The sequence below is a fragment of the Dermochelys coriacea genome, chromosome 2 (assembly GCF_009764565.3).
Source record: "Dermochelys coriacea isolate rDerCor1 chromosome 2, rDerCor1.pri.v4, whole genome shotgun sequence".
NCBI classification, from domain to species: Eukaryota; Metazoa; Chordata; order Testudines; family Dermochelyidae; genus Dermochelys; species Dermochelys coriacea.
The window spans coordinates 90,086,448-90,107,833 of NC_050069.1; the positions used below are offsets into that span (position 1 = coordinate 90,086,448).

General features: G+C 41.6%; 1 protein-coding gene across 8 annotated transcripts in view; it reads left to right on the plus strand.

Annotated features, from left to right (window-relative positions):
* Window positions 1–21,386, plus strand: part of MTCL1 (microtubule crosslinking factor 1) — a 185,327-nt gene that overhangs the window by 30,048 nt on the left and 133,893 nt on the right. The gene's annotated exons all lie outside the window — the stretch shown is intronic.

A 21,386-nucleotide genomic window follows, 5' to 3' on the forward strand; every position in this document is an offset into this window, starting at 1 on the left:
CATCTCTTTTCTTGTCACAGTACAGCATGTTGGTAGCCCACTGTCTCCGGCCGTTCTTAAACCAGATTGAGATAGAACATTTAAACATAATGAGGTAAGCCATTTATCCTCTGAGCTGTGGACAGATTTAGAGAGCTGGTGTAATTATGTGCTTATTTTAATCTTTCAAACAATGCTTGTGAATCAACTGGCACAAAGCCTGATTCATTGTATAAGGTTGACAAACCATATTTAATTTCTGTGTGCATTTGGGTTGTGAGGAGAATGAGTTCATTGCAACAATTTTGGAGCTTACTATACATAAAGTGGCAGATCCTCAGTGTAAACATCAGTGGAGCTATGTCAGTTTATACCAGCTGAGGATTTGCCCCAAAAGGACAATCTGACTGATGCCTTAGTTAGAGAGAGTTTTTTTTAATTTGTTTTTTTACTTTAAGCTGTTTGCAGATGCTGTGCTTATAGGGCATCATAATTTACTAAAAGACATGGCAAGCACATGCCATACAAAACCCTGCCATCAGCTATACAAGCTATTTTTTATAACTATCTGTGCATTGTTCTAATGCACTGGTTATCAAACTGCAATCCACAGAGCCTCCTGCCTGGTGGTCTGTAGGAGGAAGTATTTTGAGAACCAAGGTACGGCTGATCAGAACAATGGGAGACCAAATGGTCCAACAAAGGAAAATTCTCTAGGGAAAGGATAGAACAATAGGATTCAATCAAGCTGAGAACCTGTTAGGGAATAGGTAGGGCATAAGCTCCGAGCCAGTTATTGAAAATGTACCAAATATTTTTCTGTACTAAGTGCCGGAGGTTCACTTAGCACTGAAAATGAAGAAGAAATGGTTCCTGCCTTAAAGAGTTTACAACCAAATAACTGGAAAATGCCGTTTATCTTCAGCATTATTTGATAGAGACAAAGCTGTAAAAGAATATAGTGTAGACATGCTGGTAGGAAAGTTAGTCCATTGGTGATCAGTAGAAAAGCCATCCTAAAGGCTGTTCAGAAAATCCTTCATCTTTTGTATACTGTAGTGTTCTTGGAGGCCTTTGAAAGATATGATGATGGCCTCAGAACCAGGAAGCTGTATAACAATCTCTGTCATCCTTTTAATAAATAAACAAGGCTTCTGCTCAGATTGCTGTGATCCACCATGCCAGGTTTAAATGTTTTAATCTGGAAGGAAGGGAGAAGAATGTGTTTCTTGCTCAAGATGAGGACAGTAATGCATACTGAGAGACAAACTCTGGTCCCCTCCACCTGGCCATAGCAGGCCCTTAACAAGAGAAATGATGCTCAGTAGCTGTGCAGATGGGAGGGAGATAGGAATTGGAGACCCTGCACTGAATTCTGCAGAGCTCCGCATTGTAAGAGCAATCTGCAACCAAGTGCAGAGGGAGAGGAGGAGTGGCAAAGTGGGGTGTCAGGGAAGGAGCAATCAATCCACAGTTACGGGGATAGGATGGATGTGCACTGGCTGTGAGGACTGTTACAGCCCTGTGGTTGCAGTAGTGGCTTTAATGTGCCTTTGTGACTATTATGCAGGATGGGGAGTAGGACTACTCCTTCCTCCCAACCCCAGCCTCTGACAGAGGTTTCCAGTGTGTAGCCTGGCCATTGTACTTATGTCCTGGAATCTAGGATTTGATTGGATAGTAGTTGGGATAATGTTTAGCTAAAATTATATATATATTAAAAAACCCCTACAATAAAAGAATGTTGAAGTTGTGAAGTTCAGCTCTCATAAGTTAGGAAATGCCAGAATTAAGGCTTCCTGTGCAACCATAATGTGGCCCCCTTGTGCAACCATAATTTGACCTTCTTGGTGCATGTGCATTATGATACAGTCTTTTAAATTTCATGATTACAAACTGTTTTTCCACAGGACCCCTGCCCTATTCAAGGCATAGGTAGGCTCACTGAGTGGGTAGTTAATGTACAAAAATTTGATTATCAGCTCTTCAGTCTAGCAGACAAAGATATAATAAGATCCAATATCTGGAAGCTGAAGCTAGACAAATTCAGACTGGAAATAAGGTGAAAAAATGTAACAGTGAGGGTAATTAACTATTGGAACAATTTACCAAAGGTCATGGTGGATTCTCCATCACTGACAATTGTTAAATCAAGACTGGATGTTTTTCGAAAAGATCTATTCTAGTTCAAACAGGAATTAATTCAGGGAAGTCCTATGGTGTGTGTTATACAGAAGGTCAGACTAGATGATCACAGTGGTCCCTTCTGGCTTTATAATCTATGAAGTTCTCTTTATCCTCATCATTCAGCATGTGACTCCATGCATTATTTACTGCACACCATCCAAACTTTGAACCGAAGAGAATTATTGATTTCCTCTTGGGTTTTCTTATGGTGCTCTCTCATCATAGTATCTAAGTGCTTCACAAACATTAATGAATTAATCTTCATAATGCCCTTGCCCTTGTGAGATGAAGTAATATTATCCCAGGTTTAGAGATGAGGAACTGATGCACAGAACTGTCAAAAGTATCAACTCCTTTTGGGTCCAACAGCTGAGATGCCTAGGACCTGAGTGTTTCAGAATTCTTAGCGTTTTATAGCACTTTATATATTCAGAGCAGAGCTCCCATTGAGCTGCAGCTGTCAGTGCTCAGCACTTCTGCAAATCAGACCCCACTTGTCTCAATTTGGGTACCCAAAACATTGAGGAACAGAGAGTGGCCACCTGTGAAAATGTTAGTTTGTACGATTTGCCCAGCATCAAATAGGTGGTAGAGGCAGGGATAGAATTCAACTTTCTAGGGCAGCATTCAACTGCCTTAACCATGAAAGCCTCCTTTCTCTTCCTGCAATAGCCTGCCTCATTCACTACACACCTTGCAGTTTCTACAGCAAATGAAGCTGGGGTCTTACAGACAACAGTCTCCTTCACTACACAATCCTGATTCATCCCCAAAGTGGATGAATCCTGTGAACTGAATGAGGCAGCGATCCTGTGAGAGAAATAGTATGTGATCATGTAACTAAAGACAGCATCATAATGTGTGTTCACAAGGAGGCTGAATTAAGGTTGCACAGGCAACCTCTAATTCAGTCATTTCCTAACCTTTGAGTGCCTGACTTTGCAACCTTTATGTTCTTTAAACATTTGTGTGTGTGTAATTTTCTAAGATTTATTTTTAAGCTTACAAATTGAGAACGCAAATTCCATTGTGTGGTACCATAATGACCCCTCAAGCCCCATGAGTCCATATCAGTGCTGGAATCTTTAGAGCCTCATTCTTGGACATGACTGAACCATTTTAGCCAAAAATAAGAAAAACAACATAAACTCAGCCTGAGACACCGATCATCGAAAATTTTAACCTGAGTGGTTTATGTTTTGGCAAAATTATAAGCAATGAAAATAGGTCCTTATAATGGAAAGCATCGGGCAGCCTTAGCTTTAAGTGACACTACTTGTGTTGCATATAATATGGTTCATTCTTTAAACTTCAGTAGCTACCTAGAAATGGCAATGGACCATTCCTGCTCCACATTGCACAAAAGTATTGAAAATGCATAGAGCCTGCTTCTTTTCCCTGAGAGGAGAATAGATTGTGTCTCTTATTTGCAGCTGCTAAATGTATATTTTGATGTATTCTTTGTGCTTGGAGTTTTCAGCCAGCAAAGAGAAAAAGACAGATAGTGACATGGCAGGGTTCAAGTTGCTTGAAAAGGGTAGCCCTGCTGAAAAAGACAAAGAATGGGGAGGATTAGGAATGAGGTAGCAGCTGCAGAAAGATTTGACATGAACGTTATAAAACGGTTTAGGAAGAAATGAATGAGATTGTGTAACCAGGGAGAAAGGGGATTTATTTTCTGTGGAAAAGCCGTATTGAGCAGCTGATAACCTTCTTCTGTTGTCATTGAAGGCATAAGGGCTGGGGGTGGGGCAAGGGGGCAAGAGAAGCACTTTCTCTATCACTGGGAGCTGTGACATAACTGCCTCTCCTAGTTCCCCCTATCCTGCACAGGCTCTCTTAGCTAATTCAAATATAAAATCAATAGCATTTAGAATCCTTCCCGTTGAGTTAAAATCCTCTTTCCCTCAGCAGACATGAATGGTGTTCTCCAGATTTCTTTATGCAGGAAATCACTTCCAGTTATTGGAGGGCCTTTATTGTAACTGAGGCTTGTTATCATTCTCCGGAAGGAAGGCACAGGTAGAATGAGAAAGCGAGACGGTGAGAGGAAACAGGTCCTGTTCATTTTCATCTGAGGGGATGGAGAAATGAAGGTCTGGGGACCAGCAGTATTCTCGTTAGGGTGCATGAATTTAGATGAAAACTAAAGCATACTGTAAATGAGGTTCTGCAGAGTAGCTGCAAACTCTTTAAGACAATTGTGTCTCCCAACACTCTTTAATTTGGAAGATCCCTTGGTAATAGAGATGCTCTCATGTACCATCCCAGCCCTCAGCCCCACGCTACCCCTCCACTGCTTGGCTCTTGGAAAGTTCTTACTACAGAATACCACATAAGGCTCGAACAACCGCAGCTCAAGAACCACTACTTTAAAGTAAAGGTTAATTTTCTGTTGTGGTTGAAATATTATTCTGTTTAACAAAATGGAAGGCTGTATTAACACACTAATAAAAATAGAAGTGACTGGTCACTGAACTGGCTTTATCCTATGCTGTTTAGAGCCAAATTCCGACCAGAGAGACACATGCACAATTCCTTTGAAGGCAGTGGAAGTAGAAAGGATGTGTCTGAGAGAAGAATTTAGCTTTATTTACATGATATGGTAAAACAAGCTGGAGGTTACTTGTCAGGGCTGTTCACAGGGAGTTATCCTCAAGGTCCAGACCAGCTGCTGGCTGCTCCTTGACTAACTGCTGCTAGGCAACAAATGAGCCCAGTTTTGCTGCCTTGGAACTGACAGAGTGGCCACAGCCCCGATTGGCCGCTGGTTTAGCAGCATTGCTTATAAGCCTGGCCCCCACAACAGATAAGCGGCTCCTCAATGTGTACCATGCCCACACCTGCATTTGCCCTTGTTTCAGTCTCCTCGCTGGTATAAATATACAAGGTACCAGGTAAAGATCAGGCTCCAATTCCTTTGGCACAGTTCACAGAATTTATTCCTCTAATGTATCATTTGGAGAACACACATCCTATAATCTATTGAGCTAAGACTCTATGATCCAGGTAGCACTTGACAGAGTTCAGTCACTTCTCTAGTGAAGCTAAAGGGTGGATTCTCATAGCTTCTTAATTCTTTGTATCAAAAGCAAATATATTTTTTTCATGCACCTTTTGTTTCTGTTAGATAGCACCAGGTTTGAAGTGTAGGAATTGGTTGGGCACCATAACAAGAAGAGGGGAGAGAGAACCAGTAAAGTATAGAGTGAAGTAACTTTTAAAAAGCATAGCAAAGTCATCCTGATGACATGGTAATCGTATTTAGGGGTTACTAACTGTGAGAGCTATAGTAGTGAAGTCTTCTGCAATGATTAGTGAAGAAATTGAGAGGCAAAATGTTCTCCTGTAGTGCAATTTTCTATTTCTAACTTTTTTTCCCTTGGAAAAATAATGAACCAGAAGACTCTAGCATCAGCCAGTAAATACATTCTTATCATGCACATCATTCTAGGTATTTCTTATTGCAGTCCACATTTGGCAACAGTCATTTGATTGTGTTTACAAGCCCCAGTGTCACCATTTGAATATAATATTCTGGGAATGATTAATTAACAATGCCTCTGCTGATCATAGTCTAGTTTTTTAAAACATGCCTGCAAACCTAATCCCATGGTACTCAAACTGGGCACAGCCTCCAAAGAACACTGTCTTCCTATAAATCAGACTGTCCACAGCCTTACTCCTTGAGGATTTTATAAACCTCAGCTGACCTTTACATGTAGATAATGTTACTGTTTGGGAGGATGACATTCACAGTGGGAAAGTGATCTACCGTAGCTGCAGATTTGCCAAATGCCAGTTAGTTACAATGAAACCTGCCTAATAAATTAGCTGAGATTTGGCAAATGCCAGATTCTAGGCACTTTTGTTTTTAAATATTTTTGAAGTCTTTAGGTATGAAAACTAGTGCAGATCTGGCCCCCCGCCCCAAAGTTCACAGCATACATCCATTTCCCTTTCTTCCATCCCGTTGCCAAACACCCCCACTGGCTTAATTTCCCATCTCTATTACAAGACAAAGTACCGCATGGATGAGTTGACCATAAAACTGCCATCCCCCAAACACGGTCTGTTTGACCAGCTGTCCCAGAGGTGGGACCAGAGTGCGTGGACTCAGTGGACTGGGAGAAGTTAGTCAAGAGAGGTGAACAAGAAATGCCAGGTCAACTACAGGCCATGGAGACACAGTCACAGAAGGCAAACCAAGAGCTGAAGGAGATGAAAGCCTTATGATAGAAGATAATAGAGGATGCCACAAAACAAGAGGAAGACCTGATTCTGACAATGCTAGACCTGGTGTTAAAAAGAATTGTTGGCAGCAACTCGAACAGGAGCTAGCTGCCTTGTGAAGCATGGAACATCTGACATAGGGTGCCCTGGCTTCTAGAAGCCAAGAGCAGATCCCTGCAAAGAGGAAGCTAATTGGGCGAGTTCATGCCAAGTGGATGTACTAAGCACGAAGATGGGAGAAGCTGCTTGATCGTGGACCCTGACCCACCATCTCAAGGCTGACAACAGGAGGACACACCATCTGTGGAGAGTGTGCAAATCCGGGAACTTCGAGAGAGATTAACTGCTGCAGAGAAGGCCCTGCAAATACACATCCAAGAGAGAGGCTATTGGAAGGAATGTTATGAAAATTTGCTAGATAAAAAGTTGTTTGTTCATCAGAGTACACGATGTAGAGGAAGAGGAGGAGCGACTACAGGGCCCCATAAAGTGAAGGGGAGAGAATAACCTTAGGGGTTCTACCTTGAGAGAGAGAGAGTGCGTGTACATACGTATGTGTGTGTGTGAGAGAGAGATGGGGTTTAAACCCATCATCTGCAAGGCTAGTGAATGCACCCAATCAGTTCTGCTCTGCACCTGGAGAGTTGAATGGTTAATTGGCTCCTGGCCAGAGAGGGTGGAGCTAAGCCCTTATAAGTAGACTGAAGGAACTCAGTAGCGGGGGAGACAGGTCTGTCTGATTGAGAGAAGCCCAGGGCTAGGGTAACAGAGAGATAATGGGGTAGCACAGGCTCTTTTGAGGGAAGCCTTGTGATAGGGTTTTGCAAGGACAAGGAGAGGATTTCAGTAGTCCAAGGGGGCAGAAGAATTATCCAGATTCATTGGGACTTTTTCATGATACCCCAGAAGGGGTTTGAACTCTGTGACTTGGTCAGAGGGTGAAGCCAAAAAAGATCGGGAGTCAGAGGAAGGCAGACAGCAGAAGGTGCTGAAGTTGAAGATCGAGGTAACCTCCCACACCAATGCAAGGAGTGCTCAAGGGAGAGTGATTGAGCCCACCATAACTCTGACTCTTTTCCCCTAGACTTGCAAAGTGCTACATTAAAGTTTACTCTAGAGAATCCCTATTAAAGCCCAGGGCACGAGCTAACAAATACCCATGTGCTGTTGTAGAACAGTGTGGTCAATACTGCATAATTCTACTTGCTCTTTCTCTTGGGATGTGTGGAGAAATATTTTACGTTTGCTTTTTCATTGTCATCCTCATCATGGCCTGGGTAAGACTTTGTACCTAGTAAATTTTAATAATAGTTTCCTATGTTGGCAACATAAGAATCTTTTTTTATATGGAACTTCTTTAGGTGGGCAGATATTTACTATATCTTTAGAATAATTGTGAATGTGCCTTGCTTTCTCACTCTCTGATGAACTACTCATGTCCAACTTCTAGTTTGTGTAGTCCTGTAAAGTTTCAGAGTAGCAGTCGTGTTAGTCTGTATTCGCAAAAAGAAAAGGAGTACTTGTGGCACCTTAGAGACTAACAAATTTATTTGAGCATAAGCTTTCGTGAGCTACAGCTCACTTCATCTTGAGCTGTAGCTCACGAAAGCTTATGCTCAAATAAATTTGTTAGTCTCTAAGGTGCCACAAGTAGTCCTGTAAAGGAATTCTCATACAGTGGTTTCTCTTACATTTATACAGAAGCAAAGGAACTTACCAAAGCTGATGAGCACTTGAGATTGCATTGCTGCATGCAGATGTAATTTTCACCTCTTGTCCGTTGCCTAATCTCCCTCAGGCTTTCCTTCTGAGGATGGTAATTATAATCTCTGCTTGGTGCCCAGTAGGTGGAGACTGGAAAGGGTGCTGATTCATTGCAGCCCCAGGATACCACATCACCTGTCCCCTTCCTGTCCATCACTGCTCACTTTGGGAGCAGCACTGAACGTTTATAGGCTCTCTGTCGAAGGGATGCTGTGAATGGTTTTTATTTGGTTGGTTTTGGCCAAGCTGGGGGCCCCCCAGAGGAGCATGTCTGGACAGGAGCCACCACAGAACCCAAATGCACTTGGCCTCAATTGTACAAATCAGTGAGCTCTAGCTGAATGAAGATGGGTGTAGCCAGCATGAAGCACTGTTCAGCTGATGCTTGTGTTAGCGGGCATCCCAGACAAACACAGGCATACAGTCTCTGTGACATGCAACTTTCATCTCTTGCTTTGGCTGGCTAGCAGTGAACAAATGCCAATTGTTTTCATATCACATCTACAGTAATTTCATTCATTCATCTGGAGCTTTGGTTAGTCAGATGGAAAAGAGTAGGAGACAGTCTGTCAAAGTGAGAACAGGCAATTTTCTGAGATGCATATTGTCTTACCAAGGTTCCCAGATTGTGTGCAGCTCATGTTGTGGTGCCAGGCATAGAAACAAGTGTCACATCAGACAACATGAAACCCTGAGTGCAGAGCTGTCAAGAAATTATTAGGCATGTGAAAAAAGTCAGTGAGTTATTGATTTTTTTTTCTGCTCTTCCTTGAAAGAGTTAATCAATTTCTCTTTACAAATTAATTATTTACAGTAGCTTCTGTAGAAGTTTCTTTAAAAAGTGAAGATATAATTGATTGTAAAGATGTCAAATGAATTATTAACATCATAGCATTCAAATAATCACAGAATGAATGAGCAGACAGCTTTTTAAAATACCGGGGGGGAAGGGGAAGGGGTTAAACCTCCTAGTTTTGCGAAGATTTCCACTATTATTATATTCTTTTTTTTTTTAATTTAAATTTAAATATACATAGCTCTCAGTCGAGAAATATAGACCTTCAATAAAAACCCTTGGTGGTTTTCAGAAGATCTAGTGCAGCTGTATGTCTTGTGTTGCTTTGATCAATAAAGGAAGTTATCGATCCTTCCCTCCTCCCCATTACTGATAGAGTGGTAAGTGGAAACAAAATTGAAGGTTTTCTGTTTTCACCCCTTGGTTTGTGGAAATCTGAAGTTTCTGTTGATACTAGTAATTGAGAATACATCCATGTACTGAGTTTCTCAATGTTCTCACACTAGGGCCTAACAGGCTTGTATTTCTTGGAACTGTTTTTCTTTTGTTGTTCATAAAAATTTGTACCTAACATCTAATGACTCTGTGAGGAGAAGGAGGATAGACTCGTAGGACTGGCAGGGACCTTGAGAGGTCATCTAGTCCAGTCCCCTGCACTAATGGCAGGACTAATCCTATCCTCCAAAGCACTCGCAACTCCTCCCAGCTTGGTATCGTCCATGAATTTTATCAGTGTACTCTCTATGCCATTATCTAAATCATTGGTGAAGATATTGAACAGAGCTGATCCCTGTGGGACCCCACTCAATATGCCCTTCCAGCTTGACTACTCTCTGTGAATGGTTTTCTAACCAGTTATGCACCCACCATCCGTCTAGGTTCTGTTTCCTTAGTTTGCTTATAAGAAGGTCATGCAAGACAGTATCAAAAGCCTTACTAAAATCAAGATATACCACATCTACTGCTTCCCCCCCCCCATCCACAAGGCCTGTTACCCTGTCAAAGAAAGCTATTAGGTTTGTTTGAACTGCTTTGTTCTTGACAAATCCACACTGACTGTTACTTATCAACTTCGAGGTGTTTGCAAACTGATTGCTTAATTATTTGCTCCGTTAATTTTCCTGGGACTGAAGTTAAGCTGATTGGTCTGTAATTCCCCGAGTTGTCCTTATTCTCCTTTTTGTAGATTGGATAGCTTGAGTTGTCTGTCGTTTTAGCATTACTACAGTAGAACCTCAGAGTTACAAAGTGATTGGTCAACCACACACCTCATTTGGAACTGGAAGTACACAATTAGGCAGCAGCAGAGACCATTCCCCCCCATGCTCCCAAAAAAGTATACCATACAGTACTGTGTTAAATGTAAGCTTTGAAAAAAATAAAGGGAAAGTTTTTAAGAAATAGATTTCACAAGGTAAGGAAACTGTTTCTGTGCTTGTTTCATTTAAATTACGATGGTTAAAAGCAGTTTTTTTGTTCTGCATAGTAAAGTTTCAAAACTGTATTAAGTCAATCTTCAGTTATAAACTTTTGACAGAACAACCATATCATATTGTTCAGAGTTACTAACAACCTCTGTTTCTGAGGTGCTCATAATTCTGAGATTCTACTGTATTGTGCTACAATACTTGTATAAATGATGTGAGTTTTCTCTGCAGAAGACACCTGTTAATTCAATTTCTTTAATGGCATTTTTCCCAATTACATTATTTTTCCATGAGAGTTTATCCTCTCAGTTTGCAAGCATTTTTGAAAGATGTAATGGAGAATTTACAGTGTCTACTGGGTCACCATTTGGCCTAAATATTCCTGATTATTTTTCCTAATTTTACTAAGTAATTGGACCAGATAATAGAAAGCAAACCCCAGTAGAAAAAATCTTGAGAAATGGAGCTTAAAAATGGAAATAGGTTCCTTAGAAATGGTTCTACATAGACTACACTAGCATGAATAGAGTAAGAGTTTATTTCTGTTTGAGAGGTTCCATTTCAAGAGTACTATGTGCTATCAGAGATAAATTGATCAAAACCAGACATTTACATAGTGCTTTTCACATTCAAAGCAAACATGAATTAACTTACCTATGTTAGATATGAAAACTGAGACACTGGGCCAAATTCCACTCTGTCTCATGAGTTTAAGTCTAGAATACTCCCTTGAAGTCAGTGGAGTTACTCTGTATTTAAACTGGTGTAAATGACAGCAGACTTCAGCACAGAGCTTCAAATTCAGTAGTGATGTAAACAACAGTATGAGGTCAGTTTTCTGTTGTCCTCCAGACCTTTTATGTTGGTCCAGTAGTAATAAAGGGGCCATAAACACAACTGTCCTCAAAAGAGGCTAGAACTGAAGGCACAGGAAGATTGGCCTCCCCTACAACAGAGACTGTAGCAAGGATCGCAAGGCCTTAGAAGACCAAAAAGAACATAGTCAGATGCCTGGGGACTCAGCCGATACAATAATATAAAAAGAAAATATAAGCCCTTAATTTACTAATCTGCTCAATGAAAAAAGAAGTCTAATTTAACAAAAATATTGAAAATATTGAATAAAGATCCAGTTTGAGATATGCCTGATGTACATTTTGCTCCATTGCACTGCAGTTCCCATTCCCAATGGCCATCCCAAAGTATTCTCTTACAGTGAAACCTCTTCAGCATGCTTTCAGCTGTCCTGAAAGAAATCTGGGCCTTTTGTGCTCCTTTGGATATCGGTGAATGCAGTTCTCTTCAGCATCATTTTCTGCTATGTGCAGGACAGAGAAAACAAAGCAGAAACCGAATGGTATTAAGGCAAACATTTCAAACTAAGGGATTAAAGTAATAAAAAGATGCAGCAAACAGCTCTGGTATCTGGTTAGAGCCAAGAAGTCACTGCAGCTTTAAACCTAACTTTATTCAATATTTTCAATATTTTTGTTAAATTAGACTTCTTTTTTCATTGAGCAGATTAGTAAATTAAGGGCTTATATTTTCTTTTTATATTATTGTATCGGCTGAGTCCCCAGGCATCTGACTATGTTCTTTTTGGTCTTCTAAGGCCTTGCGATCCTTGCTACAGTCTCTGTTGTAGGGGAGGCCAATCTTCCTGTGCCTTCAGTTCTAGCCTCTTTTGAGTCCCCAGGGTTTGTTTTTGTTTGTTTGTTGCTACAGGCATAAGACGCTTGGGCTGAATACACTTTCTTCTGTCTTATTTATTTAAATGCCGGCAAATACAGATTAAGCAATACAGTTCTCACATCACTATTTAAAGGCCCAGACAACTGATTTTTGGAGGGTTAGTGAGATGATCTTTTGAGATACATTGCCAAGGCAATTCAGTCATTACACACACAAACTGTTTATGTGGGAGTGACTCTTTAGGTCCCTCCCCAACCTCCTGCTGCAGAGGGGAAGCCTGGCAGTTGGTTTAAATGGCTTTATATTTTCCAGGCTATGATCACAAAGAAAATAGCTGGGAAGTTAGCTTTTCTTTAGAAAATTAAATCTGAGATTCTCCTGGCAGTTTCTCCTTTTGGTATTTTCCCTTCCTTTACCCCCTCCACTCTGCCCTTCGCTGTGACCTCCTTCCTCTGCAGTTTCCCCTTTCTCTGTAGGGGGTCTCACTTCCTCTTCCTTTCCCCTCATGGAGTTCCCCTTCCTTTCCACCTCCTGCTTTTTCTATGCATTCTCTGGATATGGAGGCCATGGATTGGATTTGGTTTTGAGTCTGCTGCTTCTTGATTTGCTGCCAGAGGGACAGCAGGCTCCAGTGGCCAGACTTGAGTGCAGACTAAAACCCCTTTTTTTTATTTTTACAGTGCCTGTTATTCTGGATAAAAGTCTCCCCAGCTACAATCAGGAAAACTGGAAATTTTACAATCTGTTTTCTTGTAAGATTTCCGATGCTACCTGCTACAAACTGTGTTGGAAATGTTGTGAGAACCTTTTTTGATGCAATTTGGCCCTTTCATTTCTGGCTCTGGCCTGAGTCTGAAAGAGCAGAGAGAAGAGGAAATAGAAAATAATGAAATTGACTAGCTAACTTTTTTTTTTCTTACCCCAAAAGTGTTTGATTTGAGCTTTGGGTGAAGTTTTTGTGTTCTTGTATTTTAGCTGAATGGATTGCCCATCATTCCTGGAAGCTGTAACAGAGACAGCAATTCAAGCAGGGCAGCACGGTTGAAATCCAAGGACAATTTCTTCTGTTTGTCTCTGCCACCTGATAATGATCCAGCACTTGTAAAAGTAATCATGGTATAACACTTTCATCACATGTTGTTTAGAAAGATTTAGAATGCAGGGAGAGTTTCTGCATTTCTCTTTACGAAGATTAGACGGTAGCAGTGCCTGGAGTAGCCTTTCACTAAATGTATTTCCTATATGTAATTTTAGGGAGGAATTAAAAATGAAGTATTGTATAAAGTATGTTCCTACTGAGTCAATATCAATATGCATCATATAGAAAGGGGTGGGCAAAGATTTTGAACTGAGGACCACTTCTGGGTATGGAAATTGTATGGTGGGCCATGAATGCTCATAAAGTTGGGGTGTGTGAGGGGGTGAGGGCTCTGGCTGGGAGTGTGGGCTCTGGGGTGGGGCCCGAAATGAGGAGTTCAGGGTGTGGGAGGGGCTCCAGGCAGGGGTGCGGGTGAAGGCTCTGACTGGGGATGCGGGCTCTGGGGTGCAGGAGAGTGGGACTGAGGGGTTTGGAAGGCAGGAGGGGGATCAGGGTTGAGGCAAGGGGTTGGGGTGCTGGAGGGAGTCAGGGGTGCAGGCTCTGGGTGGCGCTTACCTCAAGCAGCTCCCAGAAGCGGCGGCATGTCCCCTCTCTGGCTCCTACATGGAGGCACAGCCAGGCAGCTCTGTGCACTGCCCTATCCCACAGGTGTCACCCCTGCAGCTTCCGTTGGCCCTCTTTGCTGGCCCATGGGAGCTGCGGGGGCAGCGCTTGGGGCAGGGGCAGAGGGCGGAGCCCCCTGGCTGCCCCTAGGCGTAGGAACTGGAGGGCGGGAAGTGCTGCTGCTTCCAGGAGCCGCACAGAGCAAGCCCCCAAACCCCAGTCCCCGGCAGAAGCTTGAGGGCCAGATTAAAACATATGAAGGGCTGGATGCAGCCCCGGGGCCATAGTTTGCCCACCCCGATGTAGATGCTCAGTACTGCTGTTTCTTGGCTGCAAGGGGACTGGTAGAAACAATTTGGTGATGTTTCCTTGATCACATTAAAGGGCGAACAACATCATTATGCAAGAGGAAATCCTTTTATGTAATTGACTGCTGACTCTCAAGTGCCCAAGTGTGGTGGCACTGGAGTGGTCATTTGGCACATGCTGCACACATTCTGCACACATGCCTAGTGTTTTCAAGATTAATTTGGACCAGTCACTAAAAGGTTTGTGTCCTTTCTCGACCAAACCCCAACACTTGGTTAACTAATGTAGGAGTCATTGATTTGATTGTGGCAGCATTATTCCCACAGACATAATCAAAGGAGACAGGAGCACTAATTAGAATGCTATATTTTTAAGCACGTTCCAATAGTTCTTTAAAAATAGAAGAGCCCTCTGCCACCCTCTTAACCAGTCTGTACCTTGTTTAGTTAGTTATTGGTCTTTTGTCTCTTGCTTTGAGGAATTGTAACTGTCCATGAAAGAGGAGAATTGAAGTAATATACAATTTCCAGAAATTCTGGAATAGTTGTAAGAGGTTAAGAGGAAACAGTAAGATGGATCTCCCACCACTGAAGTCTCATTTTACCTCATTGCTGGTGCTTGCTGGAAGGCAGTTGGATTAGTGATAAACACATTCGGAGATTTTTAACTGGGGTTGAGAAATAGAAAAGCTTCTGATATTTCTCTTCTAGTTTTAAATCCGTTCCCTCTCCCTTCCCCAGTTTGTTCTGTTGCCATTGCCTGGGGTTGACTAGTCACAATCAAGCCATTCAAATAAATAAGTAATAATTTTAACTTTACATTTGAAATTCTTTATACAGTTTTTTTTTTACATGCAGCACTAAATAATTATTCAGGCACTTGGGAATAGAATTATTATTTTTGGCACTACTGAAATACGATCCACACTCAAGAAGACATGGTAGAAAAGATGTATTCCAAAAGTAAATGGATTTTTATTTTGTCCTATTATAAAGATACTAAATGTTAACTTTGCCATTGAGGGGTTGCTAGAAACTAAAAGCAAGCGACTATACATTTAGTTTCATGAAAATAACCCTGCTGTTTCTAATAGGGGCTATATGATCAGTCAGAAGCGGGGCTCATAGTATTCACACCATGAACAATTTTAATTTGGCTTTAGAGTTTGACAGAAGATGAAGGATCTGGCCATAAGTGAAGAGGTGTCAGAACAATCAATATTACCAGCAGCCCGCTTTTTAAGAATAGCTGGTGCTACATTTGTTTAAATGGCAGAATTAGGTTTTTGAAGCTGCAAGTATTATGTGTCACTTATGGTTACTGGTCTGGCTGCACTGCTGTCTCTTCTCAGGGTGTCTGAGTTCACCCCAGAGGTGTAAGGGCCTTTACATCTCCTGGGGAAATCCAGAATTTGCCCACTCTCAGACCAGAACCTGAGTTACAGTCCTTTTGGTACTTCAGCAGGTCTCACTGGAGTCTGGACCCTACTGTTGCCTTCTCAGTAATAGTTAATACACTGGGACGACACAGACTTCTCAAACAGTGTTGTTTAATGTTAACAGCAGGAAGACAGCATTCAGACATGGGTAAAAATAACACAGAGAGGCTGAACCTCATGGGTATGTCTACCCAGCAAAAAAAACCCCATGGCTGGCCCATGCCAGCCGACTTGGTCTCACAGGGCTCAGCCTGCTGGGCTGTTCCATTGCTGTGTAGACTTCCGGGCTCTGGGACCCTGCGGGTGACCTTTGAGGATGAATGGCTCTCTCATACTCACAGAAATGAAAAGAAAACACGTTCAAGTATATACCGCAACGAAAGAATAATAGACTTGGCCCTTACAGGCCACCTTCTATCCTGGGAGCTCATTGCAAATTACAAACACTGATGAATTAAAGATTGCAATTCTGTGTGGGAGTGAAAGATTTTATTGATGGGGAAGCTGAGGCACAGAGGAGTGAAATGGCCCATGTCCTGCAGGAAGTCAGTGATACACCTGGGAATAGATGCCCCCAGTGTCAAGGGACTGGGAGTGTCTATTCCCAGGTGTATCACTGACTTCCTGCATGACATGGGCCAATCTTGTGCTTTAACCATGTACTGCATCTTTTTTGTTTCTGTGTTCTACAGTATGGGCAGTTGCTTGGGTTTGATGCCATAGAAATTTTATAATAACTGGAGGAAAGACTTTGTGTATTGTTAAAGTGTAACTATAGCCCATCCAGGGATGTAACTGAATGCATTTTTTGTTTTAAATGGGATGTTTAGAAGAATTTTTTGTAATGCATATGCAAATACCTGTGATTACTGATGTATTAATGTAAACAAGACTGCTTCCATTGTGAGTCTCCTATCAGTCATGATGTTCCAAATCATTGCTTTCAGCAGAAAACTTTAAACCTAGAATAATTTCTGCTTTTTTCCCCCTACTGCAAAAATTGCCTATAATTACAAGTACATCTCACTTAGTCATCACATTTCCAGTCTGTCTGACTTTTTTTTAGGTTTGTTCTCATTAGGCTTACTTAATGTGGAGAGAATAATACAAGTTTTATTTCCTGCTTGACAAGAGAGGAAAATGGACAGCAACCCAATTATAGGGAGGAAAAGGCTGAAGACCCAAACAATCTCAATTTTTATTTTGTTTAAATGTGAAGGATGGATTTAAAAAAAAGACGTCACACAATTCTCAAAAATAATAGGAATTTTTAATGCATAGTATCCTATACATCTATTCATTTAATACTTAATGCACTACTGTTAGTCATAATGAATTTGCTGTTCATGAGCTCTTGTGTCCATAGGTTTTGATATTCTATATTCATTAAGAATTAGTTAAGGGGCATTTTAAACTGTTCTTTAATTGAGTCAACTGATTGTTTGCCAGAAACCAGTAAGACTTAATAGTCATAGATTCACAGGTGTTATCATCAAATTTAAACTATGCGGGGGAGAGGAGAAACTAAGCTGATTGTGAGATGAAGATACTTCACTGTATGTGACACATAATTAGTCTGTGGAACTAATAGCTTAGCAGGATTCAAAAAAGGAGTAGACATGTGTATGGATCCAAAGTTATAATAGTAAGTATAAAAAACGGTGATTGGATGTCTAACATAGTGAATACCAGTGAAAATCAGGTAAGATCAGAGTCTAAAATAGGAAAAGAACAAATTAAAAATTACTTAGACAAGTTAGATGTCTTCAAGTCACCAGGTCCTGATGAAATACATCCTAGAATACTCAAGGAACTGACTGAGGAGATATTTGAGCCATTAGCGATTATCTTTGAAAAGTCATGAAAGATGGGAGAAATTCCAGAAAATGGGACAATAGCACTATATTTGCCCATCTATAAAAAGGGAAATAAGGACAACCCCAGGGAATTACAGACCAGTCACCTAAACGTCTGTACCTGGAAAGATAATGGAGCAAATAATTAAGAAATCAATTTGCAAACATCTAAAAGATAATAAGGTAATAAGTAACAGTCAGCATGGAATTGTCAAGAATAAATCATGTCAAACCAACCTGATAAGCTTTCTTTGAAAGGGTAACAAGCATTGTGGATGGAGGGAAGTGGTAGACGTGGTATATCTTGACTTTAGTAAACCTTTTGATACTGTCTCTCATGACCTTATCATAAACAAACTAGGGAAATGCAACCTAGATGAAATTACTATGTTAGGTTCATAACTGGTTGGAAAACTGTTCCCAGAGAGTAGTTATCAGTGGTTCACAGTCGTGCTGGAAAGGTCCCGCAGGGATCAGTTCTGGGTCCAGTTCTGTTCAATATTATCTTCAATGATTTAGATAATGGCATAGAGAGTACACTTACAAAGTTTGCGGACAATACCAAGCTGGGAGAGGTTGCAAGTGATTTGGAGGACAGGATTAAAATTCAAAATGATCTGGACAAACTGGAAAAATGGTCTGAAGTAAATAGGATGAAATTCACTAAGGACAAATGCAAAGTACTCCACTTAGACGGGAACAATCAGTTGCACACATACAAAATGGAAATGACTGCCTAGAAAAGAGTTCTGCAGAAAAGAATCTGGGGGTGGATCATAGTGGACCATAAGCTAAATATGAATTAAAAGTATAATACTGTTGCAAAAAAAAAGTGAATATCATTCTGGGATGTACGAGTAGGAGTGTTGTAAGCAACACACGAGAAGTAATTCTTCCGCTCTACTCTGAGCTGATTAGGACTCAACTGGAGTATTTGCAAAAAAAAGCTACAGCTACAGCTCATGAAAGCTTATGCTCAAATAAATTTGTTAGTCTCTAAGGTGCTACAAGTACTCCTTTTCTTTTTGCGAATACAGACTAACACAGCTGATACTCTGAAAACTGGAGTATTGTGTCCAGTTCTGGGTGCCACATTTCAGGAAAGATGTGGACAAGTTGGAGAAAGTCCAGAGAAGAGAAAAAAAATGGTTAAAGATCTAGAAAACATAACCTATGAGGGAAGATTGGGGGGAGGGGGGAGGGTTTGTTTAGTCTGAAGAAGAGAAGACTGAGAAGGGACATAGCAGTTTTCAAGTACATAAAAGATTGTTACAAGGAGGAGGGAGAAAAAATGTTCTTCTTAACCTCTGAAGATAGGATAAGAAACAATGCACTTAAATTGTAGCAATGGAGGGTTAGGTTGGACATTAGGAAAATCTTCCTAACTATCAGAGTGGTTAAGCACTGGAATAAACTGCCTAGGGAGGTTGTGGAATCTTCATCACTGGAGATTTTTAAGAACAGGGTTAGGCAAACACCTGTCTGGAATAATCTAGATACTGCTTAGTCCTGCCATGAGTGTAGGGGACTGGACTAAAGGACCTCTTGAGGTCCCTTCCAGTCCTATGTTTCTAGTGTAGACGTTTGGGCTTGTGCTGTAGCCTGAACTCTGGGACCCCCCTCCTACCTCACAGAGTCCTAGAATCCAGGCTCCAGCCGAGCCCAAACATCTCCACTGCAATTAAACAGCCCCTTAGCCCGAGCCCTTACTCCGAGTCAGTTGGCATGGGCCAGCTGCACATTTTTAATTGTTGTGTAGACAGACCCTAAAAAGGGGCCACTCCCTCCCAGAGCCCGCATCCCACACCTCCTCCCATGCCCCCAACCCCCAGCTCCGCCCCCTTCCTGCACCCAAACTCACTCCCTCTTAATTAACCAGCATTTTTCATTTACCAGCACCTCCCCATTCCTCTAGCATGCCAGATAAATCAGCTTTTACTATACTCCCTTATCTCCCAGGATACCTTGCTCCAGCCCAGAGGTAAGTTTGAAGAGGCATGGAACAAGGAAGTGCTACCCCAGGATGACACTTTCACCAGCCTTCAAGGGCTGGTACATCATATTACGGGGTAGCTGTCTGGATTTTTTTCCCATTTCAGTGACTGTGGGGCACCAAATCAGACTTTACCAGCATGGTGCCCTTGACAGTGTCTAACCTTCTAATTGTATTTGGCTGATGCCAGGAAATGGGACTGCATTGTTCATAGTCAATGAATTCCACTAATAGGAATATGAATGATTATTCTTGCTGCTGCTGTTTTATAGGTTCACCTCAGTTTTGTTGTGTGTTAATTTCAACAAAAAAGGCTTTTATTTGAATGTGCAATATTCTGAATATACTTTTCAAATAAATTATGGATGCTCAGATCCTTTGCATTTTACAATGCAGGTTAAAGTAAGAAGCATTAGATTGCTGTCTTTGCTTCCAAGCATTGTGGAACACCCCAGAATTAGTTCACGGGGGGAAAGAGTAGATGTCCTTTACAGCTGAAGCTACATAACCCCATTAAATTAGATTATTTTCAAAAACTGCAATGAGCCAGAGATGATCCTGAGTCTAACCCCTAAATTTAAGGTGTATTAAAAAAATCTGAACTGGGGGCTAGATCCAAATTTTGCAAATGTCCCCTAATTTTATAATAGGCTGGAGGAAAAACTCCAGATCCAAACATCTCTCACATTTGAGAGTTTAGCAATCCAAATTCAGATGTTGGAGCATAGGTGTAGTTTGACTTCTGTATTTTGTGGGGGGCAGCTCCAGTCAAGCCAATTGGGCCGTCTGTGTGGGGGGGAAGGGGGGGATGGCAAATTCTACATCTGCCTGAGGCTTGTAGTTTTGGGGGGGGCAAAGCTTCCCTGACCTCCCCCCCAAACTATGTCCATCCGTTGGGGCATCAGCCCATTTCTGTAACATGAACAGGTACTGATTCTCTTTCCCTTAGAAACATTATTCATCCTCAAAAAGAAAAGGGGTACTTATGGCACCTTAGAGACTTACAAATTTATTTGAGCATAACTTTTCGTGAGCTACAGCGCACTTCATTGGATGCATGCAGTGGAAAATACAGTAGGGGGATTTTATATACACAGAGAACATGAAACAATGGGTGTTACCATACAGACTGTAACGAGAGAGATCAGGCAAGGTAAGTTATTACCAGCAAGAGAGAGGGAAAAACAATCAAACAACCTTTTGTAGTGATAATCAAGGTGGGCCATTTCCAGCAGTTGATAAGAACGTGTGAGGAACAGTGGGGGGGGGGGAGGGAATAAACAAGGGGAAATAGTTTTACTTTGTATAATGACACATCCACTCCCAGTCTTTATTCATTAATGTAATGGTGTCCAGTTTGCAAATTAATTCCAATTCATCAGTCTCTCTTTGGAGTCTGGTTTTGAAGGTTTTTTTTGTTGTAATATTGCCACTTTTAGGTCTGTAATCGAGTGACCAGAGAGATTGAAGAGTTCTCCGACTGGTTTTTGAATGTTATAATTCTTGACATCTGATTTGTGTCCATTTATGCTTTTACATAGAGACTGTCCTGTTTGGCCAATGTACATGGCAGAGGGGCATTGCTGGCACATGATGGCATATATCACATTGGCAGATGCGCAGGTGAACGAGCCTCTGATAGTGTGGCTGATGTGATTAGGCCCTATGATGGTGTCCCCTGAATAGATATGTGGACAGAGTTGGCAACGGGCTTTGTTGCAAGGATAGGTTCCTGGGTTAGTGTTTTTGTTGTGTGGTGTGTGGTTGCTGGTGAGTATTTGCTTCAGGTTGGGGGGCTGTCTGTAAGCAAGGACTGGCCTGTCTCCCAAGATCTGTGAGAGTGATGGTTGTCCTTCAGGATAGGTTGTAGATCCTTGATGATGCGCTGGAGTGGTTTTAGTTGGGGGCTGAAGGTGATGGCTAGTGGCGTTCTGTTATTTTCTTTGTTGGGCCTGTCCTGTAGTAGGTGACTTCTGGGTACTCTTCTGGCTCTGTCAATCTGTTTCTTCA